The sequence below is a fragment of the Perissodus microlepis genome, chromosome 8 (assembly GCF_051167445.1).
Source record: "Perissodus microlepis isolate ML-2025 ecotype Zambia chromosome 8, ASM5116744v1, whole genome shotgun sequence".
NCBI classification, from domain to species: domain Eukaryota; kingdom Metazoa; phylum Chordata; class Actinopteri; order Cichliformes; family Cichlidae; genus Perissodus; species Perissodus microlepis.
The window spans coordinates 2151210-2173866 of record NC_140468.1 but is presented as its reverse complement, the minus strand read 5'-3'; the positions used below and the strand labels follow the sequence as shown (position 1 = coordinate 2173866).

Sequence of the window (22657 nt, the reverse complement as noted above, 5' to 3'; positions counted from 1 at the left end):
AGCAGGGGGGGTTGTAGTGGGGACAGTTGTGCAGGGGCACAGTGACTGTGTCCAACCACCATCTGTAAACCAGACATTATACTTTTATTTCTTTAATGTTGGAGCAAGAATCGCAGTTTCACCCCATTCTTTGTTCTTAACCATGTTAGCGTAGCATGCTAGCGTAGCATGTTAGCGTAGCATGCTAGCATAGCATGTTAGCGTAGCATGTTAGCGTAGCATGCTAGCGTATGCTTCAGTGACACGAGAGAAAACAGTGGTTGGAGACAAGATTACTGCGACTGCGAGTACAAACCCAATGCGACTGCGTGTGTACGCATGAGTGTGTATTCATATCTTTGTGGGGACCAAAAATTGGAAGTTTACTATACTTATGGGGACCAACAGCCGTTATAGGGACCAAACTCCCGGTCCCCACAAGTTTGAAGGTGTTTTTGAGGCTCAAAATGTGGTTTTAGTGTCAGAGTTACAGTTAGGTTATGGTTAGCGTTAGGCATTCATTTTTGATGGTTAGGGAAATCATTATGTCAATTAAATGTCCTCACTAAGATATGAAAACCAGTATGAGTGTGTAACCACTTGCGGTCAGTTTGAGAACGGGTCACTGGATGACCATGACTTCCTGTTCTGCTTGATATCAGGAGTCATCAACCGTTGTTTCCACACTAGGACAAATCTGAGATTATCATATGACATCATCAACAAATGGCTACGTTAACAGCCCGCCGTTGGTTTTCAGTCACATCCGTCACTCGTGTCAGTTTCAAACACACAAAGATGGCGACAGCAGAAATTCTCAGCTTTGTGAGGAGACTTAACTAACCGACGGCTAACGTTACGGTGGCTACATCCATGTTTGTGTCCTGTGTGTGTGTGTGTGTGTGTGTGTGTGTGTGTGTGTGTGTGTGTGTGTGTGGTATTCAGAGGACATGTTGCTCTCTCCTCACAGTGGCCCCCTGCAGTCGAAGCTTCCTGCTGTTTAGCACTGAGCTGCACACACAAACACACCATGCAGTGAAACAAGGACAGATGGACACACACACAGACAAACATGAATAAACCAAATAAACAGGGGACAGATTGTGTTGGTGATGACGACGATGATGATGAATAATCGGCTGCATCTGATCAACAACACTTCATCAGATCACTGCTCTCAGACGCCCCGCGGCTCAGAGGAATCTAAAGGACTCCACGATGCTGTGCAGTCCTTTCAGTCAGCCCACTTCACACATCACTCTGTGGATTTGTGGCTTTTCACAGAGTCTAAAGGAGGACGCAGAGCAGACAGCCCGGTTAACCACAAGCACCACCTGACGCAACCAGCTCTCTGGATTCCCGCCGACTCGTCTCTGCTGCCGTCTGCAATAACAGCCGTCAAAGCTTCCTGACAGCTGGGAGCGCTGCCTCCTTCAACCTGTTTGCTGCTTTTATTGGATTTCTGCTTCATCCGGTCTCTCTTCCCCCCCAGCGTCCGGCGGCCCGTCCGCTCTCTGGATGAACCGACCGAGCTGCAGGACCAGCTTGCTGCTCTCTCCTCCCTCCGTTTTCAATTTGCATTGACTCTCACTTCACTGGTTTCAATCCCCAGACATCCGTCCTGTGTCGGCGTGCCGTGTCAAAAACATGTGAAGTGCACGTGTGTGTGAAGTGCAGCTGCGATATCCCATCGAGTCTTTGGTCGTTAGGCAAATTAGGCTCTTATATTTTCACCTTGAGTCTTCAAACCAGCACGCGCTGCTTTAATGCTCATGTATGTTACATGCTTGACATGCGTGTGAGAGGTTTGGCACTGGGTGATTTGCCGCTCTGCAGTAATTATGTACTCGCTGCATCCAGGTGGATAAACTGCAGTGAACATCTGGTTCAAGGTGTCTCTCTAAGACTTGATTAGCACTGAAGCTGATCACAGATTATGCGTGTTTATTAAGAGGAGGCCGCAAGTTGATTCTAAAGTACTGGGACCCAATTTAACTCCTCACATTCACTCGTGTGCCTACATTACCCATAATGCACCATGAGCACACCGCCCAAAGCTGTACTGAATCCAGGTGCCTGCCGGAGACGGAGAGCTTTCTGTCCATCTTCATCTTCTCGTCCTCTTCCCTTTCTTCTTCGCTTTGTTTTTGACATTTTCGGGTCCCAGCCATTATTTCCTCCTCATCTCGAGTTTATTTCATAACTCGCTCTCTCTCTGTTCATTTCAATACCCAAAGTGTGTTTTTCAGCTTAATTTGCGCAGCCCGAGCACACGTTTATCACATTTATCATTTCAGCCTTTTCACAGCACATAAAGCTGCTTTCATTCACGTGGATGTTCCTGCTGCTCTGTCAGCTCTGCAGGTTCAATGGAGGCTTATTTTTAAAGCCCCCCCCCCCCCCAAACCTCCACCCCCCACTATTCATTTATCAGCCCAGCATCTTGTCAGTCAGATAATGAGCTGAGGTGTTGAACATGACCCTCCGCTCCCTCGTGCCCGTCCTTTTAAAGCACTCAAGGGCACCCCCAGCACGAACACACAGACAGCCGCATCGCTGTTTACGTGTTACATGCACCGTTCACGTGTGTGCATGAACAGTGCACGAGAGAGGGAGGTCATTTCTACCAGATAACATCATTTTTACATCTGATGAACCTGCAGTTTGTTATTTACAATGATCTGAAGAGGCTTTTGGAAGTTCTTAAACAAATCTCTCTAACACCAGCACACTGACCAGATGGTGGCATTAGCTTAGTGTGTTAAACAAATATGTAGGACTGCTTTCTTCCATTTGTGCAACATCTCTAAAGTTAGAAATATCCTGTCTCAGAGTGACGCTGAAAAACTAGTTCATGCATTTATTACTTCCAGGCTGGACGACTGTAATTCATTATTATCAGGAAGTCCAAAAAACTCACTGAAAAGCCTTCAGCTAATCCAAAAAGAGGCGGAGCCTTCAGTTTTCAGGCCCTTCTTCTGTGGAACCAGCTTCCAGCTTGGATTCAGGAGACAGACGCCGTCTCTCTCTTTGGTAGAGCGGCTCAGGCCGCTGGGATGATGCGCTGAGCGTTTCCTCTCCACTCACCACGTTTCTATAACACTGTTGTGTTTAATCATGAGTAAATATATTTAGCACTGCTGTCTCACAGCAGGGAGGTCTTGGGTTCGAATCCTTTCAGTGTGGAGTCCAAACACATGGGTGGTGGTTAATGGTGATTCTGAAGCTGTGGGTGTGGATGTGACGCCCTGTGACAGCTGGGAGATCCTCCAGTGTGGCAGAAGGACACGCAAAGTAACATGCAGAGATTATGGAGCGTCTGTAGCAACGACAGACAAAGTGACCATAGAATAAAACCATTATTCCTGATGTGAAACCAGAAATTTAACAGGTTTTATTTTCACTTCAGTTTAGTGGATTTTCTTATTTCACTTTAGTTTTTATTATTTGAAAATGTTTGAGGTCAGTGCTGATTTTACTCGTTTAAGTTATTATATTAATTAATCTGTGTTATTATCGTATGCAGAGCACGTGTCAGAGGTATGACAGCAGAAACACCGAACACGTCGAAAGACTCAGTCTCATCCACAGACTCATTAAACACGTCCGTCAGTGCTTCATCGGCACAGCTGTAGTCACATCTTCACCAAACTACCTCAAGCTAAGGATATTTTCTCTCTATTTTTATGTAATTTTAGTCAGATTTGCAAGTTCACAGATGTTTGCAGTACTTCCTGTGTGTACCGCACAGGTATCTGTGGTACTGTGATGGTGATTCCCTCAGCAGAAATTACAATTCCTGGTTGGATAAACTCGAGTTTTCCTCTTACAGTTGCTCGCTTACCTGAGGCCTCTGCAGCAGTCTGTCACAGAGCAATGTGTGTTGACGCCCGGAATAGAAACTTTGCATTTAAAGTATCTGCCACACTCGGGGCAGATTGATTGACGTACTGTGCGCCGCCCAGCCTGCACACAGCTACGCTTCACACAAACAAAGCACACAAACACGATCTCCGATCCAGTTTCCCTCCGAGCAGCGGCGCTGAATAGTAGAGCATGAAGACTTTCTCAAACACACACACACCTTTTTTTTTTCTTCATCCCAAACAGGTAATAGCGTCATTTTTCACAGCAGAGCCGGCGTCCCCAGCTCGCACGGCCCTCATTAATCTCCCTAATGGAGAAGTAAGTGATCGGAAATACGGGCTTTAATCACGCTTCCTCTGCTTCCTCGTCCAGGGTTGAAGCCGTTCAGCTCCACGCTCTTTGTTTGTCAGTTTTGTCCCTCACATTACTCTGTTGTCCTGCTGACGTCCAGCTGGAGGATATCGCTCGTCTCTAAATCAGTGCAAAGACTGTATATAGACGACAGAGGTAGCCACTGTGACATCACCCTGTTTTTACACACATTTTACAGAAATGCCACAAGGGAAACAAAGTTACACAAAATTCTTTCAAACCACACAAAATGTTTTTCTTTTTGCACAGTTTTTGCACAATTTGCAAAAAGACAGCATGTGCATGAAAGGAAACTATTTCCAGTAGTTCAAAGTGTCCTTGTGTACAAACAGGCACAAAGTCAATCAGCAGGATTCCCGGGAAAACGACATCACTTCCTGTTGCTGCACCCTAACCCTAACCACATGATAATTCACGCTGACAGTGATGATGTTTACTCCAACGTTTGTGATCAGCTGATCAGACTGATAAAACAGCTGAATTCTAATGTTTTCATTGTGTGTTTTACGTGGGTGGAGGGAAACAGACGTGTAAAGACAGATGTCTGCATCAGGCTGGGAACATCTTTGTTTCTCCTGGAAAAGTTGGAATATTTTAATGCGGTAGTTCTCTGGAGCCTCATGTGGACATTAGAGGAACTGCAGGTTCATTTTGCTCCCACAGAGGGATGCAGGCGTCTGGATCAGAGGTGGAAATGATTAAAAATTACTATTATTATTAAAAAAATACACTTACTGTGTAAATGTTTAGGCTTCAGGGGATTCAGATAGAGGGTAAAAACATCATGACGGCGACACACTTAAAAGCAGATTTCACGTCTCTCATTATCGGGATGTGTTTCTTAAATGAAGCTTTGGTTCTCTCCTGGAGCCAATTTCTCCGTCACTTTTCATTTGAACAGCCGAGCGCACCGTCTTACACCCGTGTCTGCTCCAATTCATCAGAGCGGCGGGAGCTCTTGGAGACAGTCTGTGACAGCAGGCCTGAGAGCGCGCCTACTGTATTATTGCCGTTAGATGACACGTCGCACAGCAGAGTCTGTTTCCAGCCTAATGAACCTCGCTGCAGCAAACAGATTCCTCGTCTCTTGGCGCCGGCTTCTCTCCACCCTCACGGCTGTAGCGAACCTCCCTCAGTAGTTGGGGATGTTTCGCCCCTGGCACCCCGGACCGTGGAGGATTTTCATTACCTTAAGTGACCTGACCACAAACCAAATTACAACCAGTAACACTCGGCGACTCCTGGATCCAGATTACTGCTGCTGGTGCCTTCAGGCGTTTCCTGTAAATTACAGCTCTTTGGGAACATCCTTCGTCTGTGTTGTGTGTTTATACAAATTTATCGACTTCCCTGAACCCTTCCTGATCACACTTCTGACTGCAGAGGGTGACCTTGCTGCTCTCGGGAATTTATAGTAAATCTATAGCTGATAATGAAGCTCGGTCATGCTGCTTTTGAGCAATAATCCGCCTTCGTGTTTTACTAGCTTTCTCCACTGAATCGTCTCTGTGTTTTCTCGTGTTGGCACAGAAATACTCTGGTTTTGGCCTCTGGATGGATGAAACCTGTTGCCTGCAGATGATCTGAGTTTCATTAGCAGCTTATGAAGGATTTAAAACACCCGAGAATCAAAGATTAATTCTTTAAACCTTGTTTTTCGTTCTCGTTAGCCTGCCTGATATTTATTCATCTCGTCCCTCTGGCTGCGAACATTCATCCCGTCTTCTCCGTTGTTCTTTTCATGTTTGGTGAAGAACTTGGCCCGTGGTAAGATTACCACATTTGACTTTATGTTTGAGTCTGAGGTGAAATAAACCGTCTGTTGGTTAAGTGTGTTCCCCGTGCTGTTTGCGATGCTGCGGCGGTGGTCAGGTCGAGCGTCCGTCAGCGCCGGCTGCTCATTTGCGTTTTGACTGTTGGCCCAGTAGCTTCCATCATCACGGGCGAGACGTCCCGTGTGTGTGAGGATCAGGTGAAGGTGACTGCACGCTGAGAGTCTCGATGTCACACATTTTCCCGAAGCGCTTACAAGAACCCTTTGTTTGAATATCTCTCGTTAAATTGGATCATCACGGGTAATGACTCCGATCGCAGCAGGACACAATCTGCTCAACTTATCTGTAAACAGCATCGCTAAATGGGCCATATCAGATCATAAATAAATTATAGAAATTAAATATATAATTGCAAGTGTAGTAATTGGAAATTTTATTCCAGCGTTAATGACATTTTTAGCTGAGGGGTACTTGTGCACAGCTGACTCATGAGTAACCAGCAGCAGCAGTTTGCATTCAAACGCAGCTCAGACTGAAAACAGAGCTCACGGCGTGTTATCGGTCGTTGCATGAAAAATGGAGGCAGAAACACAGTCCTGAGACCTACTTCACTCCAATTAGCCGAGGTGAGAAACTACACCCACTTATGCCACCTGTTAGTCAACATGGTCACAACCCTATACATACATACATACGACCCAGTCAAAGTCCAGACCTCAGCCTGGCTGAAACAAGTCATACAGGAAATCACTACTTTGCATTATTGCTGCTAAAGCGACTGAATCGGACTCATACATGTGTACGGCTGTAAATAACAATAATCCACTCGGTTCTATTCACAGAGGAATATTTTGCAAGCGCCCCCTGCTGTGCCACAGATGAATTACTGCAGATATCTACACAGCAGCACCAACGGAAAGAGCAATGGCTCCCCACGATGGGCCCTGCTGCGACTGTCTCTGACCTCCCAGAAAGAGCAAACGGAGACACCTGATCAAAAAGGAAACAAACTCTTAAACTGACCCTTTGTTCGTCTCGTCCACACCTGTGCTCGTTTAAAGAGGTTACTTCCTGTTTATCAGTGATCAGAGTGAATAATGATGCAGCTGAAAATCTAGAAAACACAGCCGTACTGTGTGTGTGTGATTGTGATAAAAGCTTTCCATTTGTACAGGGTTACATTTCCCTCCCTGTGTACAGATTTTTTTTCCAGAACATGTGCAGTACAACTTCTCCAGGAAGTGAAATTACAGGGTACACCTGACCAGTACATGCAACCATTTTGCTAAAAGCCTGCAGATAAAGAGAGCGGGGAGGAAAGAGAGAGAAAAAACAGTGCTGGCATGGCGTAAATGGTTTTCCACAGAACATCAAGGCAAGGAAAAAGCTTGAGCAGTAACAGCCTGTCTGCAGCACTCCCTCTAACATGTCAGCGCGGCTGTTTTCTCATGACACAGAACAACAGCCTCCTTTGTATCAGGGCTTCAGCGGTGAAAAGATTCAGTGTGAATAAGCGTCAGTGAGGTGCATTCATTGCGCTTCAGAAGCATCTTTAAAGCTGTTTTGCTTTTATTTCTGCCATAAAGCTGCACCGGTAACAGCACCGTCATCTCCGGCGCCGCGTGAGCAGGAAGCCTTTTTCAGGAGCTCGTGCTCAGTAAGTTTCTCTTTTAAATTTGGCTTCCGGTCTGCTTTTACGCACAATGGAGCTTTGTCTGGACAAGGTTTTCATTTTCTTTTTGAGCTGCCACGTTCCCTTTATTTATACCAGGATCAGCTGTTAGCTCGCTGTAGCTCTGCGGCGCTGCATCCCACCGAGTAGCCTGATGTTCCCCGCCTCCGAGGAGCTGAGGAGGAAGAGACGAGGGCGCCGGCATCAGACGCCGAAACCAGAGAAGATACAGACCCGTCATGCCGTCGATCATCGGGGGAACAAACTGAATCCTTACCCAGCATCATCGAGCTTATAGAGGGAGCAGTTTAACTAACCGTGCTAACTCCGGACACAGACATAAACATGGACGGTTGTTATCTACTCTGCAGTGACAGAAGACAGGAGGGTGCCTGTCTGAATGACAGCCTTAACTATCAAAGAGACGCTCTGCAGGGACAATCAGCTGCTAGCTGTTAGCATGAGGCCGTGCGAGTTTACACATGCTATCATGATACCAGTGTATGCCCCTCCCCCTCTGCTAATGCGATATATCCATACTGTTACCAGCAGACTCCGAACATCCCCCAGGCCCTGATCTCCGGGGATTTAAATCATGTCTGCAAGTCCTCCACTCGGCCCACCTTCACCCAGTATGTTACCTGCCACACCAGAGACAATAAAAAGCTGGACTCATTGTGCGCCAACACAATGGAAGCATACAGCTCATCACCTCCCCTTCACTGGGGGGCTGAGATCACCACCTGGTCCTCCAGCCTGTGCAGAACTCTATTATCTCTAATAATATTTTAATAATAATATTATTTCTATTCTAATCGATTCGATTCCATCCTGGCTGATTCCTCTCTGCACGTTGGGCACAGTTCTTGTTCTGTGCTCAAAATGCAATTTCTGAATCCTGGACTTGAACAATTAAGGTCAGGGGGAAAAACAAGCCATTAAAAGAAGCCGAACTGTGTCGGGCTATTGTGCAGTCTGATTGATTCGTGTAATTTCCTGCTAACGCTGTTCGCAGAAACCTTTATTACAATGATACCATTGTTCATGGCATTAAGTGATTATTATGTTAGCATTCAATTGCTGCAGCTCCCATGAGTCATAGTCACAGCACTGCAGCAGAGCTCAGGAGTTTGCACTTCCAGCATCTTCTCTCTGCTTTTCCTTAAAGGCAAATGTTGGTGACCTGTCAGCATTCTGTTGGTTGCAGCACATGTTTGCACTTCATGTATGAGCTAGCATCGGCCAAAACAGTAACGAGACATGCATGAGACTGTCCTGCAGTGGTGTGTTGCACTACTGTAAGTCATGTGTGTAACAACACCTGCACACTGCATGGCTCACTGTCAGTATAAAGACAGCAGATTTCTTCAGGTGTGACCAAGTTAGCAGAGGGCGCTAACGGCACCTCTATAGCATTGCTTTTACTTACTTACTGTGTAACCACCTTACACATGGTTGGCTAAGATCAATCAACTTTTTGACATGATAAAAAAGTAATTATCTTTGCTGTCGGGGCGATCGTGGCTCAGGAGTTTGAAGTTTGCCTTGTATTCGGAAGGTTGCCGGTTCGAGCCCCGGCTCGGACAGTCTCGGTCGTTGTGTCCTTGGGCAAGACACTTCACCCGTTGCCTACTGGTGGTGGTCAGAGGGCCCGGTGGCGCCAGTGTCCGGCAGCCTCGCCTCTGTCAGTGCCAGGGTGGCTGTGGCTATAATGTAGCTGCCATCACCAGTGTGTGACTGTGTGTGTGAATGGGTGGATGACAGGTTGTGTAAAGCGCTTTGGGGTCCTTAGGGACTAGTAAAAGTGCTATACAAATACAGGCCATTTACCATCTTTAGCTGGTGAACCAGTTTGGCAAACTAACCAACAACCATTTAAACTCATGATTCACTAACAGTAGATGTGACATCAGTTAACCTAGCTTGCCTGCTATCGTAGCGGCTTCTATATTAACTGTTGTATTAGCTAACACTGAGGTCCCTCCATGAACCGAAGACCCCGCTGATGCTGACTCTAATTCTGCCCTGATGTCAGTGATATTCTCATTTTACAAGACCGTCCATCCATCTTCTTCCAGTTGTCTGGGATCGAGTCATGCAGCAGTCTAAGTGGGAATGACCCACCTCCTCCACCTCTTCCGGTGTACACTGGGGCATTCCCATTACAGCTGAGACATGTAATCTCTCCAGCGTGTCTTGGTTCTGCCCCAGGGCGTCCTCCGTGCAGGGCATGCCCTGAACAAATATGAGACATCCAGAAGGCATCCTAGTCAGATTCTCAAACCACCTCAACTGCCTCCTTTCAATGTGGAGGAGGAGCACCTCCACTCCAAGCCCCTCCCAAAAGGCTGAGTTCAGCGCTCTGTAAGAGTCACCGTTCAGAGCACGCTCACTGCGACCTCTTGTATCACTGATCTCTGTCAGTCGCTAACCAGAGCTTTGGACCATAGGTGAGGGCACATCGACATGCTCCTCTCTCTCTTCACCACAACAAACCGGTACAGTGTCTGTACATGTCCTTCTGTCAGTGTCTCCCTCCCCTCTGAACTCACTCTGAGATACTTAAGTCCTCACTTGTTTGCTTCCTTGAGTATGCACTCCACCCTTTCCAGGTGAGGACCGTGGCGTCAGATTGGAGGCGCTAGTGCCTTTTTTTCCTGGCTAATGTTAGCTATCGTTAACCTAGCTACTTAGGGTGACAAGTTTAGAGCGACTCATTGTAGCAGCTAGTTGGCTAATGGTTGCGTGTACCCTATCCAATATTAAATCTAGCAAAATGGTACGTGAACCCAGCTCTGCTGCCTGTTGGTGTCGGTGGAAGAGTTTAAGCGTCTCATCTTTGCATCTTAGAATAGAATAGAATAGAATTCAACTTTATTGTCATTGCACATGTCACAGGTACAAGGCAACGAAATGCAGTGGAAAATGAAAAGTTCTACATGTGAAGAAGACTATAAAACAAATGTAATCTATATTCATGATTAAATGATCAGGATCATCTCTTTCACTTCCTTTTTAGAATTTTTCTTCCTACTTCTGAGCACAGATGTAAAATTATACGTGAGATAAAATATGTTCACACACCGAAAGCATTAATTTTAATGGAGCTTGATATTTGGTTGTGGAGTGGCACGTAAAAGCCCACAAAACACAGAGAACCATTCTGTTTTCTCTGGCCCTCTTTATCCACATTATCTCTTCCAACACACACACACACACACACACACACACACACACACACACACACACACACACACAGCCACTCAGATGGTGTCAAGTCGTACCAGAGCAGCCATTTCTGCTCTACCCCGGGAATCAATGGCCCATTCTGTCTCTGCCCATATTGTGTAATCAGCCACCCAGGCCCCATAATGGAAGTAAGCACACACACATGCCACGAATTTCTTTTTCCAAAGGAAAGCGAATGGCTAAGACAGAGAAATACCCCAGGATTAAAGCGAAGATAGGAGGAGGAGATTAAAAGCATCAGTGGGCTCGTAAGTAAGGCAGAGCTGCTCTAAATTAAACCCGCTGCTCATGGCGCTGCATGCAAATGTGGACGGAGTCCCTGCAGTTGCATCACGTATCTCCTAGCAACTGTGTGCGGCAGAGTAATGGGGGTCCACTGGAGGATCGTCGGCGTTCGAGTAGAGGTGAACGTCTGTTTTTGCAACCCCACGTACGCGGGCTGAGCGAGCGCTCTGATTTCACCAGAGACTCCGAGCACAGCGGCGAGGAGAGGCAGAGCTGCGGCCTTAAATAACGTGCACGCACCAGCTTATCTCCAGGTACTCGTGCCAGATGTCTTTGTCCTCTCGCAGAGGGACGCTGGTGGTTGAGCGCAAAGGAGCGGCACGCATTTTAATGTCCTGCTCAATTCAACAGGTGCGCGTTTGTATGCATATCACACGGTGAGAGAGAGGCGCAGAGACTCGGAGGCGATGTGTCGGAGTACAACAGGCATGTGTTGAATCCCGCCTCAGGCATCTGTTTCTGAGGCGAGCAGGTCTCAGCGCACATGCGAACGCTCACCGACAACTGTGGACTCCTACACAACTGAAATAACCAATTCCCTTATTTCTGAACGTAACCTTCGGATGTGCTCTCACTCTCCAACACGTGCTCAGTTTCCCAAAACCCTCCTGCTCCACGTCTCGTTCTTATTTCATGGGTTTGCCCCCATTTCCACCCGAAACAGCCCAAACTTTCAAAGTTTGCTCGTGAAAAACAACCAGACATTTCAAAAAAGCAAAATAAATCTGTAGATATTAAAATTGTACATTGTCCTTACTTTCTAAATAAAATCCAGTCTTTCTACACTTCATAGATGTCAAAGTAAACGGAGCGTCCAAAATCCAAAACGCAGTCGCAGCAGACGGCCCCGCCCCTCCCTGAGCCTGGATCTGCTGTTGGTTTCTTCCTGTTAAAAGGGAGTTTTTCCTTCTCACTATCGCCAAGTGCTTGCTCACAGGGGGTCATGTGATTGTTGGGGTTTTTCTGGATTTACACTATATAAATAAATGATCTGAATTTCCAAAACTGTTCAGGTTTTCAACAAAATCTGGATCTCTGCAAAACGTTCCCACTCTGTCACCGTCCTGCCTGATATTTGCTCCTTACAAAAACAGACCGATGTCTTTTTTCTTTTCAAAGCCACGAAGGCCTCGGCGCTGAGCGGTCGGCCTCTGCGGTGGACATGTTTGTCATCAGTCCTTGGGAGAAAATGGCTCTGCGGCATAAACATGCAAGGTCCCGTAATGGGAGGAAAAAAATCCATCAAAGCTCTTATTGGGATGCCAAACGAGTTCGTTCAGTTCTCTGAGAGTTTGAATTTTTTGTCCTTGCTCGTACATTTTTATGCACGCACAGAAGCATCAATCATCAGTGCACTTTAATATTTCAAACGTCCGTTCTTAGCCTCGAATCATTTTAAATCCACACTGAGCTGAAAAATGGATTATAAAGCACAACAACTCCAGCTAATGATAAGACTGACAGTTCAGCACGAACTTCAGCAGCTGCTTCATCAAACAGACTTTGTAATGCTTTTCTTCTCTTAGTTTCATAAAATTCTGCACGATGTGTAAATCTGGCTGATTTCAGGCGATCTCCTCGCACACCTGTGCACCTCCTGCATGGCTGCTGTTGTTCGATCCCTCCGCCTCCACATCTGAGATTGAATCTATGCTGCTCAGATGATGCCATATACTGTAAAGCCTCTCGTTCTCCCAGCCTTCTTTGAATTTTCCTGTCTTTCTTTTAAAGGTCTGAACTTATTTTGTGATCCAGCTCATGAATTCCGCCCTCTTCGTTCCCTCCTCTTCCTGCTCTGCCTCCGTCTTTCTTCAGCACTGTCCCATCTGCATATTATAATTGAGGTCAAAAACATTCTCTGTCTGTATATATTTGCTCCTCCGTGGCGACCCACCCTCTGTGGTCATTACGCGCCTCGCTCGCCTCACTCTGTATGCAAATGAGATGACAGCTGGCCCTCGGACGCCCTCGGCCAATCGAAGCCCGAGTTTCGGAGGGTGAGGCCGCGCGGTAGTGAGGCTCCTGGAGACAGATCAATAACTTCGACGATCTCCGTGATGTCTGTCTGAGATGTTTGGTAATGACCCTTGCTGCCGCCGCCTCTGTCTGTCTCGCACGCCGCCGCCGCGCTCCTATGAATAAATCGAGCCTGATGAATGCCAAAGTGGCTTTAAGGCTGTGATTGGACTTTGGGGTGTTGGTCGAGTGTTTTGGATTCAAGAGGATCTACTTTGAGTTTTACTTGTCCAATTTATGCAGCAACAAGTTAGTTTACTTTCTTTGCCGTATATTTTTTACTGCGGCAAGTTTCGAGGGTGCAGCACAGAAATGTGCTGCTGGTCACTGACGTGCACACAGTACAGGCCTGTCGTGACGTGATGTCAGGTTCATGAGTTTCACAGAGGATACTTTTAACTGGCTGGCGTGTGTGTGTCCCACTCACAGAACATTTACAACTTTTATTTTGAAAAATAAAACCTATTAAGCAACCTGTAGACTAAAAATCAAAGAATACAAGCACAAATGTTCCTGCAGCACACCTGAGCTGAACCTGGTAGTCCCTGTCGAACCCTTTCTGCTGTCAGAAGCACCTTCGTTGTCTCAAGAATGTGCAGAGATGTCTCTCAGAGACGTTTCCACCGTTTCCCACTGATGTAAGGAGGAGTTCTGGCTCCAGCCACCTGCTTGCTAAAGAGCTCCCTCCATAGTAAACTCAGATGAGTAAAGTTGAGATATATCAGCTTTGTGGTTCAAATAAAAGATTACTAACTACTCCAGATCTAGACGTCAGGTCATGCAGAGTGTGAAAAGAATGCTCAGATTTTCTCAGATATTGCTTTAATATCATTTGCATTTGAAACAAAAAGTCTTGGCCCAAAACGATTTGTGCCCAAATTAGCCAATAAGCTCGCAGGTTGGTCCAAAGCAGCTGTTTTGTTTCTATACGTTGTCAGTTCTGTGTCACAGGTCGAGCTTCTCCCTTCAGGTTCCACAAACTATCGATGGTTTCCATGTCTCTTGTCACTCCATGTCACTTTATTCCATGCTTTCATCCAGAGAGGACTCTTTTCCCTTCACTTTCTCTTTCAAATCGTACTTCTCAGCCTGAGAGATGTGACCTGCTCAGTAATGAGGAACAACCCCTTTAATTAAAATTATCTGTAAATGTCGAGAACACCCTCACCTCTGATTGATGCTACAAAGACTTGCAGAGACTGCCCAGTTTATCCCAGCGGTTTTGGACGCGCAGCGTTCAGGTTCTTCCAAACTGAGTGGAGGTAAACACAAACTGTTGAGTCAGGGGAAAAAAGATCCAAACGAAGTCTAAGATATGTCAGAGACGTGTCAGAGATGGAAATATCCTTCGCTCTGAGCAACTATTTCCACAGTAATAACCCATGTGCACCCTGTCGGCTAGCCTCCCACTCAGGATAAGACACACAGTTTGACTCTGTACGCGTTCTAAAGTCTGAACGCATCAGCATTTAACCTGAGAACGCAGGTGAAGTGGAAGGAAAGTGTGAAACCTGAGAAGTTGTAATCGGTTCACTTTCAAAGACTTTTTGTCCAATTATAAGTTTCTGTTTGTGCTCAATTTAACTCCAAACAGCCGATTAAACCTAAAGAATCTGAGTGAGAATATCACGCAGATCAGATGTTGCACGTCAGAGCAAACGTGTCCTGTTGCTGACATGTTTGTTTCTGGGCCCAAGTTCAGTTTCATCCCCATACATAAGAAGTACAGCAAGCACCATCCTGCAGGTGCTCATTAGCCTGTCACGCGTCCTTTGTGGCCACATATAGAATAAGATGTCACTGGTTTTGAACACGTTCATTATTCCTAATTTTTTCCTTTCCAGCAGCAGCAGCGAGCACGGACACTTTGGTTTGGAGTTCATCCAAGCTCATTGTGGTGAATTTGCTCCTTTTAGCAGCAGATGTCTGCAGCATAATTAGCAGAAAGAGAAGCAGACCATCAGTGAGTAGAGTAACAGTAAAATGATTTATAGTCAGAATGCTGCTGCAGCAGTCAGTGAGAACAAACGGGACCATTTGGAATAAGACGTTCCGAAGAGGCTTGAGGGAACCAGTGACATCATATATATAACTCAGCTGTAACCAGCTGAAGGCCTGATTAAAAGAGAAAGCAATCGCTTTTAAGTCATGTTTGAAATGCTTTGGGTAACTTGTGTTTAGCCACGTGCTAACGTGACGACGCCTCGTGGTTCTTGTGCTATAAGCTTTTCCATGTTGAATGAGCTGCTATCAGGTTCTTCCCTTAAACGAGTGACTTAGCTGACATGTAGAATTCCCTCATTTCCTACAAGTCCCAGAATGCCTCCATGTGCCGTTTTTGTACAGCTGGATTGAGTAACACTCGTCCTGTTCCTGAAACCTTTTCTGTCATCGGGCTCGACCGGAGTCGCCGCGAATGCCTGACGTGACGTCATTCAGGCCGTGCGTGGCCCGCTGCCAGCTGAAGCTCATACGGGCAGTTTGTATTTCACCCCAGAGCTGCTGTGGTTCTCCAACTGAGCAGAAGCAACCAACCCCAGTAAGACCAGTAAAAGTCTGGCAGTTACTGTTCTGCAGGATGGTGATTTATTAGCAAAACTAATGCAACCTGTTCACTTTGCCTATAGAAAGAACACGCCGTGCCTCTGTGTGCTGGATGTTACGCTCTCACACAAACATCTGACAATTTGACTACCTGCTATATATTTTCCTGGAATCCGCAATAATTAGAGCTCAAGCTGTTCTAGAGAAGCAGCGGCGGGCGGGGAAAGACTGTGCAGCGTCTGTGTGTGTCAGAGGGAAACGTTTCAGAACTGATTTGTCAGACGTTTCATTACTGGACTTGCATACGCTTCATAAGATGGGCTACGACGCATCTATAAATCTATGAAATCCTTTCACCAATGAAGGCTTGGTTAAAAACAGCGTTCTTTCTGACACCGACTCGAATTTCCTTTCGCAAATTACTCTCCGACTCTCCTGCTCTGTTTCCAGGCGATGCCCAGAGACCGTCTAAGGTTAACGTCACATTAGAACAACACTGTGGGACGAACTGCTCACAAACTTTACACTGACTGTAAAGACAGCAGCTTACCCGGCAGCTACATTCATACTGATGATGAGAAAATGTGCTCCAACGGAAAACTAAACCTGGTGACGGGTGAGAGATCAAATACATCGCAATACAAACTGGGGTGTTAGTGGGAGTTACGCTGCGCTCGGTCAGATTTCCCAGAGGAAGCATTAATCAGTGTGAATGCCCAGCACCCCTTTAATAAGATAAACGGGTACTCAGCCATCTTCAGCCAAACACCCAGTAAAACTCTGCAGTGCAGTCACTGCAACCATCAGGAGTTTAGCATGAATGACTGAATCAGCTGTAACGGCTTGTTTGTTTTCTAAAGAGGAGAACGTCCCTAAAAAGAACAGAAATGTTTGCACTGGAAGAGCCCATTGTCTCTGTGAAAACACCCTGATGATTGTTAGGGATAAATGTGCCATGTGAATAAAGGCATTTTAATTCTTACTTAAAAGACAGCCGTGTGCTCTGAAAGGTTCTGATGTGGTTTGTAAGTTTAGTTTCCGTTTGGATTTAAGTGTCTTTTATGTTTGAGTTGTTTCTTGTGTATCGTTGGACGTTTCTGGGTTGTTGCTTTAATTTTTGTTTTTCACGTTGTGAGATTTTGGGGTCTAGTTATTTTATGTTTGGCTTTTTCCTGGAAGTTTACTCACTTCCTGTATTACTTTGATAGCCGTGTGTCGATGTACGTTGTTCTGATTTAGTTCGGCTGTGTCTCCCAGGTGTCTCCTCTCTGCTCCAATCACACCTAGCTTCTCCTAACTGGATAATGATGATCCATCAGTCATGTTACAGTGACAAAAGGCAATCTCCAGCCCAACTAAGTCCCTTTACATAACACACAAACCACACCTGTTCTTTCCATCTGCCTCCTTTCACACACACATGCACACACAGACTTCCTCAGACGATGTAATGAACTGCCATCGCCCTCTGCAGACCTTATTATCATGCAGCGGCACACCTTTACCTGCTCTTTAAAATGGGACACTTCAGTCCCTCTTCAATCTCTATCTCCATCCTCAGTGCGAGCAGTTATAATAGGACAAGGGATGAGTGACGGCGGTGGACAATAAAGAAGAAGAGAGGCAGAAATGAATATGAGAGAGTGGCTGAGGGCGATCGAGGCCCGGCTCGTCCTGTCAGAGAGAGAGAGAGAGAGAAAGGATCGTCATGCATGCGTCTGCAGCAGCGAAAACGGACAATTGAAGGCCATCGCAACGCCTAATGTATAAAAATAATAACAGCGTGTTCAGAAGAGCTATCATTATCCTCCATATGTCTCTTCATATGGGCACTGTGCACTGCAAGCTTTCAGTCCCTCTCACTTTCTAGAAATTACTTTATGAGGACAAAACAAGTTGAAAGCATGAACAGAACAGATGGCAGACATTTTTCTTGTTCACTAATCAGGAAGAAAAAACCCATAAATGTCATTCAGGTGCAAAGTATCAAACACCTGTCTGCAAAAATCAAGGAAGCCTTGTATGGATTTATTAAACCAAACGTGCAGCTCAAAGTTCTGCACAGAGCACAAAAAAACTGTAACGTGTTCGACGACAAAGGTGTAAAAAAACCAGAACAAAGTCACTCAAAGGTCTTTGGTTTTCATGGTTTCATGCTGGTACGAGCTAAAAACGGGCACTAAAGCTAGCTAGTTTGACTAACCTCACCTTCATAGACTAGAATAGAACAGAATAGAATAGAATGTCTTTATTGTCACAGAGCATCTCTTACACGGTGCTCATGGTCATCTCCGTGGGCAACACTGCACTGCTACCTGTCTGTTTCTAGGTTGTTACATTCTGACTACTTTCAGACTTTAACTTGAAGTATTGTGAAAGGTGTCGAGCGGGGGAGGAGTTACATACTGGGACTGTTGTGGAGGGTCGTACCAATAAGCCTTCCAGAACAGTCCCAGGACTTCCTGTTCCCGTAAAGGAAAAATAATAGTGATAATCACAGACTTGTGTAGCCAGATCACAAGATTTCCTGTCTGAGGATTCAGAATGCCAGTCAGTTTGAGATGTTTTTTACAGCATATTGTTAATTTAACTACAGCCAAGAGTGATATTTGGTAAGTAGTCATACAATTAATCGAATACTCGACCTTTACCCTTCACATTGTTAGAAAACAGGAGCAGCTTCTGCAGCCTGAAGCTTGTAGTCTGAGAACAGCAGCAGACTACAGAAGCCTGCAGTTCTTTCAAAATCAACACTTAAAACAAGATTTTCTTTTCTTTTTTTATGGGCAAAGCGCCAAAGACAAACACGTTTGGTCTCAGATCTCAGAGCTGTTAGTAATCAGCTTCAGAGCTGTTTGATCAGACAGCCACAGTGATTTCTGAAGGTTGTTTTTCTTCCCTCACGATTCAAAAATAAAGTCTTTGACTTTCACACATTGATCCTAAATACAGACGAACAAAATACTTTCCCCAAAAAATCACTTATTCCAAAGCCGTGCACGTGATGCTGGGTTCATATCAGTATTATAATCAAAGGCAGAGTGGGTGAAATATTACATTCAATCACTTTTTGTTGTAAGAGCAGAAGTTTAAGAAGCAGACTTCTGAGAATGGCCCAAAAATCTCAACTGCAGGTAAATGAGTCAGAACATCCACTACATGGCATTTAACCCTCAGCTGCTCCACAGCAAACAGCAGGCCGGCTTCAGGAAGAGCTGTTATTGATTAGCAATGTTAAACTAATCAATGTGATATATTAACTTTTAGCTTTGTGTCCCCAAAGACTACTTTCAGTTTTTAGTTTCTAATTTCCATCAAGCAGCCGATGGTTTAATGCAATCGTAGTACCGAGCAGGTGGTTCACTCTATAAAACTCTGTAATAGGGACAATGATACTGACAAACACCATGAAAACACCAAATCTTTCATCCTAAGAGAGGAGTTTGCAGAGCTTTGATTGGTGACTGTTTTCAGTGGCAGATTAATCAATATTTGACAATCAAGTGAGCAGTACAGAAGATTTAATGCAGGCCTCATGTTTATGGGATCATTGCTTTTTTTAAATAGTGAAAATTACAGCATTTCCATATAATACTGTCACGTTCCCATAGTAACTGGTTATTCATCCCATACTTACTCCATAGTTTATTCCAACATCCAACTGTATTGTGTTTCTGCTTAAGTACAGTAAAGAAAAACAGAGCCCAGCCTTGTTTCTGTGCACATTTGGCCAATAAAGCTGTTTGTGATGTAACGACTGTCTGAAGATATCAGTATGATCAGGAGTTACTGTGGTTATCAAGAAAAAACCTGGCAAAGCCAGGGTTAAATGTTATGTTACCGGCTGGTGTTTAGGTGTTGGTGTTCGTGTGTGAATGCACAGATGGTAGAACCGCAGCTGTGCAGTGGACGATCTCCTAAAAACTACAGGAAGAACTGTAACGTTCGCTGGTTGTATATTTTTTAGTCATTTTTGGCATATTTTGATTGTTGTAATCCAAACAAATCAAGACTCTTTCAGGTGCTTCCCCATCGGCTGTTGGTTAGGCTATAATTAAACCAACAGGTCGATGGCAGAACTCGGTGACTGAAACAGGTTAGTTGTTCACATTAAAGCCCGAGAGGGAAAACCTCTGAGCTGCGGGTCAGTCGGTTGGTTCTCTCACCTCAGATACACCGAGCCCCCGCGACATGAAACAAGCCGCCACAGGCAGTGTGTGTGTTTGTTTGCATCGACGTGAAACTATAAAGCAAGTTCAAAACAGAAATATCCCACCTTACATGTCGTCTTCTTCACCTGTTTCAAGGTGAAAAATTGGATCTCACACCAAGTGGCTCGCATTTTTGCAGATATTGTTTTTATTTTCCTCCGTTCAGCAGACGCGCACAGTTCAGGCAATTTAAAGCTCAGCTGTCATGTTTTAGAAAACATTACAATGACTTACATTCATTTCCTGAAGCAACACGACTCGCAGCGCCTACAGTTGAACAGCTGTTTTAATGACTCGTTCGCACCAGTATCAAAAACATCTGAACTAAGATGCTATTAGACGAGCTTGAACTCACTCGCATCATCTCTCCATCCTAAGAACAACAGCTAACACAGTGAAGCAGATCAGAACCAGCAGAGTCAGGAGGTTGGCTGACGAGGCGTCTGATTGGATGCACGCATTCTGGAACATCCTGTTTGACCCCGTAGAGCTCTAAAGCTCAGCAGCAACATCCCTTCGCAGATGACTCATCGTGGATTTGACTTCACACTGAATCTGACACTTTTCACACATGGATTAAATACCACAGTCTCTAAACTGTGAACTGTGAATCTATTAATCATCAGGTTGCTCTTTTTTGATCTATAAAATTCCTCGCATCTGCACATCTATCCTCACATTCCTCTATTTTCTCTGCTTCGCTCACCGAGGTGTCAGAACAATCCTTGTACTCGGCGCCGTTCCAGCAGGGCAGAGGAGGCGGGAGACCGAAACAGCTTCCGAGGTAGTGGAGATGACTGGTTTCCATGCCTACGTGGCAAACGGTTAAAACCGGGTCTCAGAGTGAGTTTTGCAGAGGCTGCTCACACCCCTCAGGACTGAGCAGGATAAATCCAGTAAAGCTTCAGGTGTTCTTGAAAATGAGTTACGAGCTTGCATAATTTCCTCTGGGATTAATAAAGCATTCTGATTTTGATTGATGGATCAAAGGCTGTTTTTGCCCAGAATAACATGCAACAGTGGAAACTACATCATTTTTAAGATGATCTTTTTCCACTTTATAGAGCAACACGATCATTTAACTGCACTGCGTGTTTCCACTTCATGGCTGTACAGTAGTTCTCGCTTTTCTTTGTGCTTTCCTTCAGTACCAGCTCCTAAAGGAATATTCAGAGCTCTGCAGGAGAACCACAACTACAAGTGGAAGGCCAAACAATGAACTAATAATTCATTATGAAGCTGAACCTTTAGCTGAGTCTTTGCAAATTCATTCTCACCATTCACATTGCCGATCACTGGCTTCAAATCCTCCATCCTTCAGGATCTTCCTGCATACTCTCGACACAGCAGGAGGAAGCCAGGACCCAGCACAGAGTCTGACAGCGGGTCCAAGAATTTTATCCCAACACCTTAATGCAGTCAGGCTGCCGTTGGCTAGCCTGTTCACCTCTGTGCATCCTTCTATGAATATTCCTATTGGCTCTGTCCAAGCCTCCTAGAGTAACTTCCTGTTTCCTGGAATCTCCTCCATGTTCTTCAGACTACACTGGGAGACACAGCAAATCTATCTGATGGCATGTCTGTGAAGGTTCTCAGTCATCCAGGTCATCGTAGTCTAAGGAGCTTGGAAAGAAAAGCGTCTGGACTTCTTTAAGTTGCTTGAAGATGTTTCAGACATTGGCTCATGTGATTAGGTAGAGGATCATTAGGGGGTCCATGTCCCTCTTGGGGGGACACTCCCATAGGGCTTAAATCTGGGACCCTCCACCAATTGACCTTAGAACTGAAGAAGCTCTTGGGTACATCTGAAAGAAGTCCAGAAGCTTTTCTTTCCAAGCTCCTTAAACTGTATTGATGTGCCATTCTGGAGGACATTAACGTACATGCACGTCCGTCAAGTTCCTCAGTCTTCCTTAAACGTGACCCAGGCCTCTCAAAAAGCTGGTTGTGTTGTGGACAAAAAGTGCCAATTGACTTACTGCCCAGTGCGACTCAGTTCTGAGCTCAAGTGTTTGCACTTGGAATGAAACTATCAAATTGCTTTGCACTGTCTGTGTTTCCACAGAAGCTTAAATTGAAAAGGTAGCGTCTGTTACAGCAGATGATGATAAATTAGTATTTTCTCCATTTATTTGAAAGATACTTTGAAGGAAGTAATGAATAAAAATTTATCTGCAGGCTTCACAAAAAATGGGAAACATGTCATCGAAGCCCACTGCAGTCGGTAAATTATCAGTTTAATATTCATTGTAATATCAGCATCATTATGTGCTGCAACAAGCTCTGATAAGATGTGTCAAATGTTGGAGAAAGTCATATTTGTCTGTCCGACCAAATAAATGAGATGTTCTGGGTGATTCAGGAGCTCATTTCTTTTGTAGTTTCAGTGAGAAATAGCATTCATAAACACTGACTATTAATGTCACTTTACAGAGAGATATCATTTGTTTATGTGACCACAAACCTTCCTCTCATTCTCACCTTCCACGTCTTCTACCAAGCTTACAGGCTTTTCAAATTAAACTGTGAGACTTTGCATTTCAAGATTGTCGCATTACAGACACAAAAAGTCAAAATCCATGTTTTTCTGCTTTCTTTCTAAACTTCTTTTGGACAAGAGGAATCTTTTTGTAGTTCTGTTAGAGGAAATACCGTCCATTTCTGGAACACTTGAGGGCGAAGATAGT

General features: G+C 45.1%; 1 protein-coding gene and 1 long non-coding RNA gene across 5 annotated transcripts in view; both read left to right on the top strand.

Annotated features, from left to right (window-relative positions):
• Window positions 1-22657, top strand: part of grid1b (glutamate receptor, ionotropic, delta 1b) — a 584637-nt gene that overhangs the window by 450720 nt on the left and 111260 nt on the right. The window lies entirely within an intron of this gene.
• Window positions 3095-8623, top strand: LOC146381009 (uncharacterized). Its single transcript, XR_014800980.1, has 2 exons — window positions 3095-7650; window positions 7765-8623. It is a non-coding gene; the product is annotated as an uncharacterized LOC146381009 (long non-coding RNA).